The 11,970-nt window shown below is 35.7% G+C and overlaps 1 protein-coding gene across 1 annotated transcript in view; it reads right to left on the reverse strand.

The window, feature by feature from the left end:
- The window catches only part of LOC106871923 (fibrillin-1), a 694,404-nt gene that overhangs the window by 178,851 nt on the left and 503,583 nt on the right, over window positions 1-11,970 (reverse strand). The window lies entirely within an intron of this gene.

The raw sequence follows: 11,970 nt of genomic DNA on the forward strand, positions 1-11,970 counted from the left end.
TATATATATATATATATATATATATATATCCCCTTTTCCTTTCTACTATAGGCAAAAGGCCTTATATACATATATACATATATATATGTATATATATATATCCTTTTCCTTTCTACTATAGATAAATATGTTATTTTTTATTAAACATAACTAGTCTGGGAGCATTTTGATGATACAACCTTGCAAGCAACACTATAAGCAGCTATGGCTATTGTGGTCAGTTGTTGTTGCTGTTTAGTGCTTATAGTGTGGTAAGAGACCCTGTGAGATCTCTGGCTGCAGGATGCTGTCCATTCTCCAAGAATCTACCAGAACAAACAAGACTGAAGATTCTGAGAAGTAAAATAATATATATATATATATATATACATACATGCACACATATATATAGACAGACAGCTAGATAGATAGATAGATAAATAGATAGGTAGGTAGGTAGTTAGATAGATAGATAGATAGATAGATAGATAGATAGATAGATAGATAGATAGATAGATAGATAGATAGATAGCTTATAATGTGTGGTAAGAGACCCTGTGAGACATCTGGCTGTAGGCTGCTGTCCACTCTCCAAGAATCTACCAGAACAAACAAGTCTGAACATTCTGAGAAGTAAAACAACAACAATATATATATAATATATAATATATATATTGTAGATTCTTGGAGAGTGGACAGCAGCCTGCAGCCAGAGGTCTCACAGGGTCTTTTACCACACATTATAAGCTATCTATCTATCTATCTATCTATCTATCTATCTATCTATCTATCTATCTATCTATCTATCTATCTATCTATCTATCTAACTACCTACCTATCTATTTATCTATCTATCTAGCTGTCTGTCTGTCTATATATATATATATACAGACAGACAGACAGACAGGTAGATAGATAGATAGATAGATAGATAGAAAGATAGACAGATTGATTGATAGAAAGATAGATAGATAGATAAAATATATATAAGAAAAGAGATGACAAATGAATGAATGATTATCTTATGGACTTCGTTAACTTACTGCTGTGTCCACAATAAGATGGGATGGAATCATAGTTGAATGCCTGAGGAATAACTTATAGTTTCATCAGAGGTTCAAACACAAAGTTCCTGTAAGTTAATGAAGTTCATAAGGCAATTGTTTATTCCTTTGTGATTTCTTTTTCACTCTGTACTCGAATAACTCTTCATTAATGGCATGTGTATGTTGAGTTCTACACCAGGTTATAAGTATGGCAATGCCAAAGTGATATATATATATATATATATAGGACAGCAAAAGAAAGAAAGAGACCTTGATATTATGTAAATAGAGGAATTTATCTGTAAAAATATGTGACACTTATTCAGTAGCCATGATAAAACTCCGAGTTTCGGATGCCGGGGTGGGAGCCCACACCAACATCTTTTCAGTTATCCAGCCATTAAAAATTCCTGTGAAAAATTACCATTAAACAAAGAAATTACAGTGTGGTGACCATCATTAAGACAAAAGAGCTAATAGACTGCTAAGTAAGGGGAGGCTTTCTGTTTTGCTCCAAAGTATTTTGATTTTTCTTCCTTTTGTTTTTCTCTTTTCATTATTTCTGGAGGCTTTTGTTTTCTTCCTTTTGCAACCATCTCATCCTCTCATCTCTTTGGCTGTCTACATTGGAGGGGTCTGCCTACAGTATCTCCTCATTAGCAGGCCACTCAGTTGTGGCTTTGGCTTTGCTCTTTTGAGTGTCTACTGGGCCCAGGAGACTTTACTTTTCCATTTCACTTTCTCCATCCTTACTGCAAGGATGACAAGAAGGATGTGATACATACATACATACATACATACATACATACATACATATGTATGTATGTATTCTTTGTAAACCTAGTACTTATTCTATTGGCCTCTTTTGCCGAACTGCTAAGTTATGGGGAAGTAAACACACTACCACCGGTTGTCAAGCAATGTTGGGGGGACAAACATAGACACAGAAACATATACACACACATACATATATATATATACATATATACGATGGGATTCTTTCAGTTTCCATCAACCAAATCCACTTACAAGGCTTTGGTTGGCCTGAGGCTATAGTAGAAGACACTTGCCCAAGGTGCCACGCAGTTGAAATGAACCCGGAACCTACTTACCACACAGCCACTCCTGTGCCTGTGTGTGTGTGTGTTTATGTATGTATCTGTGCATATGCAGTGACATGGTATCTTTATTAACATTGCTGGACAGATGCTTTATGCTGTCCTGCTCACTTGGTTGTTATGACGTCATCAATTTGACTAAAAGTTTTGCTGTCAGGAGTGACTCAAAAGCATGATCTTGTTCTCAGTTTCTCACTGAATGATTATTTTTCTCTTTGACATTTCATTAGTCGTTGTTCATAACTCACATCTTATATTAACTTGTTTGCACAGAAATATTCAGATCAGATCCTAGAGCCACTTCCTTCAATTGAATAGGTATAATTGATAGGAAGTTTTGTCTATCTATAAGAAAAATCACACTACCTGGCTGAATCCATGTGTCGGCGTCTCTCAACCATTCATACTCCATTTTTTCTCATTATTTTCATAATTTATGTCCAAGACACCATCACTCCAACACACACATGCTAATGAAAAAATAAACTTTCTCACAATGATTCAAACAGATTCTCAACATATAGGCACAGGTGTGGCTGTGCGGTAAGAAGTTTGCTTCCCAATGACATGGCTCAGGATTCAGACACACTGCATAGCACATTGGTCAAGTGTCTTTTACCACAGCCTTGGACCAAACAAAATCTTCTGAATGGATTTGATAGAAACAGGCCCATCATATATAATAATAATAATAATAATAAAAATATAGATAATATATATATATACAATAATATAAAATATATATATGCATATATATATATATATATATATACGTATTTGTACATACTTACATTTATATGTATATATATATATATATGCATATGTGGCCACAGAACGTCGCGAAACGCGTACAACAGAAAATACGAAATACGCATACATGGAATATGAACTATTTTTTCAAACAACAAAAGACACAAATGGAAAACAAGACAAACAACACAAAGAACAACCCTTCGTCAGTTGTTGGCTGTTTTTCTACTCTTGTATTTCGACCATTTAACAACAATATATGCTTTCGATAAAACAGTTGCCCCTGCAAAGCAAATGAAATAAAATTTGTCTCCTGTTCAAGCTTGATTTACATATTCGCTACCACAATCTCATTTAGACTTAGCAGCCCTTCCTATTAGTTTTCACTGTCCTGTTTGTGTTACCAATTTTGACCCTCCGCAAAATAGATGTAAGTATGTACATATACGTATATATATATGCATATATACCAGAGTAAGCACAAAAATGTGAAACAAGGTGGAAAAAAGAGTACTCAAATACCAGAGATAGAGTAATATGCTTTATTTAAAAGCAGCAGAAATATAACAAAAGCTGTTACTCAGAGTTTCATGTTCTGACAAACTGGAACGTGAAACTCTGAGTAACAGCTTTTCTTATAATTCTGCTGTTTTTAAATAAAGTATATGCATATATATATTTATATTATTATATGATTGAATGCCACGCATCCTCTTCTAAGTAAGTTTTATCTTAATAATTCTGATGCGCATTCTACTATCTTTTTACTCTTTTGTTTTTTCTCTCTTTCTCTCTCTTATTCTTTTATCTCTTCTTCTCCTATTATTCTATCCTATTACTCTTTCGTTCTTTTCTTTCTTATACTTCTACCTCCTTTTCCCTCCTTCCTGTTTTTTCTTACTCATCCTATCTCTAAAGCGTATATTGTTGCTAAATGGTCAAAATACGAGAGTAAAAAACAACCAAAAACTGATGAAGGATCGTTCTTTGTGTTATTTATCTTGTTTTCCATTTGTATCTTTCATTGTGAAAGCGAAATCACGATGGCACCTGTACTAGTGGAGCGCTAAGAGCACCGTCCAAGCGTGATCGTTACCAGAGCAGTTGTCTGGCTTCCATGCCAGTGGCATGTAAATAACACCATTTGAGCACGATCATTACCAACATCGCCTTCCTGGCATGTGAAAAGACATTCAAGCGAGGTCGTTGCCAGTGCCGCTGGACTGGCTCCTGTGCAGGTGGCACGCAAAATACACCATCTTGAGCGTGGCCGTTGCCAGTACTGCCCGACTTGCCTTCGTACTGGTGGCATGTAAATGCACCCACTACACTCTCGGAGTGGTTGGCGTTAGGAAGGGCATCCAGCTGTAGAAACTCTGCCAAATCAGATTGGAGCTTGGTGTAGCCATCTGGTTCACCAGTCCTCAGTCAAATCGTCCAACCCATGCTAGCATGGAAAGCGGACATTAAACAATGATGATGATGATATATATATATACATGTATGTATGTGTGTCTTTGTGTCTGTGTTTGTCCCCACTACTGCCACTTGACAACTGCTGTTGGTGTGCTTATATCCCTGTAACTTAGCAGTTTAGCAAAAAAGACTGATAGAATATGTACCAGGCTTAAAAAAAAATGAATAAGTACTAGGTTCAATTCATCCTCAAGCGGATGCCCCAGTATGGCCACTGTCTAATAACTGATACAAATAAAAGATAAAAAATATTGTCTCCAGCATTTTTTTTTCCTTCAAAGAAGCAATTTTACCTGTGATCCTAATTTTTATTTAACTTTTGGAATTCTGTTTGTTTTACATTTTACTGCTGCTGTTCCTTATCTACCACAATTAACTGTTAAGATTTCTTATATTAAAAGATTCATCTTTATTTACATTACAATCGTCTGTGGTCATCTAATACACCCTTGCCATCATCATCATGATTATCATCACCATCATCATTGCTTTTATGTCTACTTCTTCTATGTGCCAGCATGGGTTGGATGACACACAGTGAGATATCATTTCATGGCCTGGTGCCATTACTGTGGCCACCTTTTGCCTATTTCTTAAACAGAGTATTCCACTGGACTTCACACATCAAAACCAACCAAACAGCCAAAATCACCATCACCGAAAGAGTGTCAATGTGACGACACACAGAAATAATATGGAAATAAACGCACATGCACATATAAATATACACATATGCATGTGTGTATGTGCATGTGTGTATGTGCATGTGTATACATATATACATATATATACATGCATGTACATGTGCATAATACATACACACACATATATACATACATACATACATATATATATATATATATAAGCATACAGATATATATGTATGCACGTATATATACATGTATGTGGTTCTAGTTCAATCTTCCTTCCTTTCTCACCTAATTATCTCCCCTATATAATTTTATTTCCAAATTTATTTCCAATGTTTAATTCAATAATTTAATGATGTATGCGCTTTTACCTCCAAATGGATTTTTATTATATTTTCTTGTCTTTCAAACTGAATAGCCTTTTGTGTCAAATATTGCTACATGCTTACATTTATACACAGACACGCACACGCACACACACGCACACACACACACACACACACACACACAGAACACATACAATTTATACAAATACATGTATGCACATGCACATATGTGTATGTAATATGATAGAATATAATGCAATATAAATTGATATAATATAATAATAAACATACACACACACTTACTCAAATAGTACATGTGTTTATTTTACATACACACACACAATGATGGGGTGCTGAAAAGTTGCTGGCTTTAAGGATATCATGAATGGTCTGGTTAGAAGCCTAACCTGATGAGTTCTTTGACAGGGCTTTGAAAAACTGAAGAACCACTGAAATAAGTATGTGAATCTGTGAGGAGTGTATTTTGCATAAATTTATAGTTAACTGATCCTCCTGTATTTTCTTTTACCCAAAGCAGGGAACATTTTGGCACCCCTTCATATGTGTATTCATATAAATACATAGATGTGTATAATCATTTTAACATTCACTTTTCTATTTATTCATGAGTCAGACAAGAATCATTGCGACAGATTTTCTACAAGCAGTTGTTGTTCTTCTTCTTGCCAACCCTCACTCTCCAAACAAGGTAACTTTTTCCCTTAGAATGGACATAAAAAGAATCAAACATTAATTGAAGAGTCACTCAATGGCTTAAGTGGAGTATCACATTTATTTTTTCCAGGAAAATGTTGACAGTGACTTTGAAGTTTCTCTAGTTGTTGGGTAGTGAGACTGTGCAATCATTGTCAATCTTTTCTTTGTAAATATCATCATTATCATTATCGCCATCATCATTTAATGTCCATGTTCTCTGCTGGTATGGGTTATGTATGTATGTGTGTACTTATGTATGCTTATGTGTTTATATATATATATATATATGTATATATATATATATATATATATATATATATATATATATATATATATATATATATACAGATAGATATAAATAAATATTTTATTTGATTGCCAAAAATATTGCATTATAAATCAATGATGACAAATGGACATGTCTGGACTACTGATCAGTCAAAATATCACCATCAATTCCGCCAGCATCATCACCACTACCATCACTACCATCAGCATCATCAACATGTTCACAGTCCTTACAAGTAACACCAAGACTAGCCATAATGTTATTATCACCATTTTTGCAATCATCTCTGCCATCATAATGCATGCCATCACCCCCATCATTACATCTAAATCCAACATTATTATTACCAGTGAGGTAACTTCTTTTATGTATTTCTTTGAAATTGCATAATCTGCTCAAAATAACAACCACAGCTGGCACAATGAACTCCCTGCTCTCTTTAAAAGAGGGACTTGTTCTAAATATTAGATTAATCTAAGGTGGTGAGCTGGCAGAACTGTTAGCATGCTGGGTGAAATACTTAGCAGCATTTTGTCCGTCTTCACGTTCTGCATTCAAATTCCATCATGGCTGACTTTGTCTTTCATCCTTTCAGGGTCAATAAAATTAGTACCAGTTGAACATTAGCATTGACGTAATCAGCTTAGCCCCTCCCCCAAAATTGTTGGCCTTGAGCCAAACTTTGTAATCAATGTGTGTGTAAATATAAACAAACTAACATTTGTTTTTATTAGAAGCATCGAAATGTGTATTGTATGATACAAACAAGAAGATATGTTTTCAAATGCAGAATTGCTGATAGAACAGCAGAGATACTTGGTAAATTACCCTTACAAGGCAGAAAAATTTGTTGACAAACAGTCCTTACAAGTAACACCAATTTTTTACGCCTTGTTAGGGTAATTTATCTAGTATTTCTGCTGTTCAAATGGCAATTCTGTGTTCAAAAAAATATCTTTGTCTTATTTGAAATCAATATTAGATTAGCCTATCTTATAATAAAGAAATGCCAACCAAATGGTACAGACTTGACTATAAGTTTAAAATGTACACTTCACAACCATACAGTTTGAATTTGATCCCACTGCATTGTATCTTGTGCAGATATCTTCTGCCATATCATCATCATCATCATCATCATCTCATTGGGGTTGGGCAACTTTCCCAGACCAATGCAACCCTTGCATGCCAGATGTCACAATGAAGTGATATGATATGGGTTTTAGTCACATTGGTCTTTCTATAGCTGAAACATCTCATCTGTGCATGCCATAACTCAGGTCCATTGCCAGACTTTGGTGCCTGGAGGTGCCTCAGAATATTCTGGGTGGGCATTAATTTGTAATCATGCTAAAGTGGATTTTTGAAATAAGTGTGTCACAGTAAATCCAGGTGTGCACCATTGAGTGGGAAAGTGCTGTCCAGTGCCCACCCTTAGCAACAGAAATGCTGTAACTACAGGTGGTAGCAGTGAACTGATTGATCTTGACCATTTAGAGTCCATTTTCTGTTCATCTGCTCAGCATCTAGTGATATTCACCATTGACTTAATAAGTTAATGAGCTAAATAGTTCATATCCACCATGTTGCACCTCATGGTTTCAATATACCTTTGCTTGTGGGGCATCCTATTTAACCCATAGCTGGGACTCCTGATAAATACTACTACTCCAAATAAGAGCAGACCTGGGAACAATAGGGGCTCAGAAGTGGTTCCATACACCTCAAAACTCTGGAGCTTCTAAACCAGGACTCCACTACCTGATGCAATTTAAAGTCATACCTAGAACTTAGGTCATGACTTTGGCTTAACCAAGATCTTAACAGTAGAATTTGATAGACAGAAACTATTTTAAAGAATTCTTGTGTGTGTGTGTGTGTCTTTGTCTTTACCAGTAAACATTGATGAAGACTATAAACATTGGTGAGAAAACAAACACTATTGAGGCTCTCTTATTATAAGACATGCAGAGAATTACTGATTGGTCCATTGGAAATATGGAGCAAACAACACTTTATTTTTTTTATAATAACTGCATTCTGTTACCCTACTGCTAACATGCCTTAGGTGAATACATATTATGGATGAATTATTTTGCAGCCAGATATTAAACTTTACCTATTTTTTCAACAAGAGATTTTTCATTCTACTTGTCTTTGAAAGCACACAGAATCGTTTTGTTGGTAGAGAATGTCAATAGACATCATTGTTTGAAGCTGGAACAATTAGCATATTAGTCATTGACTAGTATTATCTCCCCACCACACACACACACACACATAATTATTTCTCATTAGCTATTTAATGCTTATTACAGTCAGCCATCACTCACAAGTGAATATAGCTTAGTAATGTATCCCATACTTTTTACTAATTGTGTTAGGTGCCAACGTAGTCAAGAGCAGACATAGACACTTTCTCAACCACCTCACCCTTGATCCAACAACATATCAAGGATGTGACAGCTGGGGAGAGAGAGAGAGAGAGAGAGAGAGAGAGAGAGAGAGAGAGAGAGAGAGAACTGCACCAACACCTGGGTGGCACTCATTATGGCTGAGTGGATGAGATTTAAGTACCTTGCTCAAGGACACAGTGTACTGCCCAGTCCAGGGATTAAACTCACAATTTTAAAATCATAAGCAAAACACCTAATCACTTGACCACACATCTTCACTACATTATGTATGGTAACACTAACTTGCCTATGTAATCTATGGGACATGACATATCAGCAGATGGAATTGAAAACCATTATAAATTATGTGTCACTGTATGTATGTGAGTGGCAATGATTAATCAAGAAATGTGAGTCATTAGAGTGTTATTGAACAGCTAAAGTCTTGGTGGTTTCTGTCTTATGAGGCCTTTGTCAAAATCACTTTCAGTGACTCAGGCTACAAAGCTATAGATAGAAACCATTACAAGAGACAAGTTACTGCAGTAAGCAGCAAGATTTGAAGACTTTCTGCAAGAACTGAGTGTTATGTTAAGTTGCCAAGGAAAAGGTATCACAAAGCCATTAGTGAAGCATTTTCCCTTGACTCTTTAGATGATGAGAAAGTCTTCAGTGGTGCCCAACAACCTACCTGTTTCTAGTAACCAAAAGAACAACTGTAACCTTATATAACAGTAGGTTTATGATGAAGTTAAATGAACAGTACAATACAATCCTGTAAGATGTGATCATGTGTGTATCAGGGTGTGTGATGTAGACAAGCGATAAGCAGACAAAATAACAGCAACAAAAGTATGAGATGTGGCAAAATACAAGTGAAGATTGATTGAAGCAAACAAGAGAATGTAGAGTGAAAGTCTGACAAAACAAAAGATGTAAAGAAATGTCAGGAAAAGATGCCGAATGAGGCTGGATTTCAAACTGAACAATTGATGGAAAATATATAAAAGAATGATTGGAAATGGTGGAAATTTTTAGGTTTTGTTACTTCCAATATTAGAGACGAGTTTTATCAATAATATCAGCTTGTGGGTATTGATCTGAAATTGGTATGGAGTTATCTAATGGAGATTGTTGTAATTTTAAAGTCTGTGTGTGTGTGTGTGTGTGTGTGTGTGTGTGTGTCTGTGTTTGTGTGTGTATGTGTGTGTGAGTGAGTGAGTGTGTGTGTGTGTGTGTGTGTGTGTGTGTGTGTGTGTGTACATGTGTGTGAGACTAAATGAGATTTATTGTTAGTATACAAGGAATTATTGAAGTATATGTGTGAGTATGAGACAGAGAGAGAAAGTTAATATATGGGTGTCATTGAGTATACATGTATGTCTGTCTGTATGTATGCACAATAGACATGTCATTGTGTGAAGGATTGTAAGTATAAATTGGTATACATAAGCAAGAATATATATGAATGAGATGGAGGGAATGAGAGAGAAAGTTAGTGAAAATAAATGAATCAGAGAAAGAAAGGAGAAGTGAAGAAGTACCTAGTTTTATAGATCTAATGGTAGCTATACACAGTGAAAGTGATATAGATGATTGCACAAAAACACAAGCAGACATATAATCATGCACACACATGCCTGTGTATGGGCACAGGTGGAGGAGGAGGAGGAGAAGAAGCTGCTGTGGACAAAACACTTCTCAATAAATCCAACAGTTACTATTAGAGTTGAAATTTTGCTTTTAAAATTTTTATCTGAATTATTCACATAAATTGATATTTTATATCACAGACCATTGCTTTAAAAAAAAAAATACACGTGTCCACCACACATTCTCCCTCTCCCTCCTCTCTCTCTCTCTCACACACATACACATACACAAACCAGCAGACTTATTAACACATGAACACAGAAGCACTATCTTATACACATGAATAAACATAACAGTTTCACAGTTACAGCAATCTGTTAGGGTGGCCATCAAAGAATCAATGGTTATTCATCTTTAACAAGAGGTCAGCCCTGATCAAGCAGCCCAACGATCTAATTTCTATCTGTATGGGTTTTTTTTTCAAATGCAATAAATATATCTAGGACTACACAGTCCAATGTTTTTTTTGTTTTTTTTTGTCAAAGCAATAGAATCTGAATTGAAAGGTATTTGACTGCCGTTTCTAGCAAGTCAAATGTCAGCATAGAAGTTCCCTTGTTGACTTTCCATTGACTTATCCGTGGTTTGTATAGTGATAATAATGTTCTACTAGCATTCACTGCCTCAATCCATCATGTTATAGACAAGTACCATGTGGAGGTACAATTAATATCTATAAGCAACGAGGAGAACTGTTTAACTGAACACTATCTTATTGACTGACAATACTGGTCAATGTTTCCATTGACCAGTGACAAGGAGATGGATGGGGACAAAATATTTACCACACACACACACACACACACACACACACCTTAGAAAAGTAATTGTTAACCTGGTTTGACAGTACCTCTTTGGAGCCTTGTGAACTTACAGGGCAGGGGGTAAATTATTAAGCGGGTGTTAAGTGGGGTTCTGAGTAGTTCACATTTTTACAACGCATCCTTGTCATAATTAGAATATGAGTCAGACATTGTATTATCAGTGAGCTGGAAACATTACTGATGAGAAGCTAAAGTCTATAGAAATTTCATTAAGCAGTTTTGTTTAAAATTTAACTAGAGGTGTCCTAATCTAGGCAAGTATCTGAAAATCAAAATAAAAGGTACTTGCAGGAATAACAAACCACTGCACAAAATTAGCTTTTGTTTAATTAAAATAATCTGCATTTTAGTGAGTGAGTGAGTGTTTGTGCACGAGCGTGTGTGCTTGCGTGCTCGTGCACATGCAAGAACATGCAAAAGGGGCATTTATGAAGGTTGGGGTGGAATTCAGCTACAAAAGATTAACAATCATTGCTTTAAAAGATTGCCAAATGAAACAATGTAAGACCCACAATATTTATTATCCAAGGCACAGGCATGGCTGTGTGGTTAGTAGCTTACTTAATAACCACGTGGTTCTAGGTTCAGTTCCACTGTGTGGCACCTTGGGTAAGTGTCTTCTACTATAGCCTCGGGCTGACCAAAGCCTTGTGAGTGAATTTGGTAGACAGAAACTGAAAGAAGCCCATCGTATATATGTGTGTGTGTGTGTTTGTGTATGTGTGTGTGTGTGTGTGTGTGTGTGT

Source organism: Octopus bimaculoides, chromosome 13 (genome assembly GCF_001194135.2).
Source record: "Octopus bimaculoides isolate UCB-OBI-ISO-001 chromosome 13, ASM119413v2, whole genome shotgun sequence".
Classification (NCBI taxonomy): Eukaryota; Metazoa; Mollusca; class Cephalopoda; order Octopoda; family Octopodidae; genus Octopus; species Octopus bimaculoides.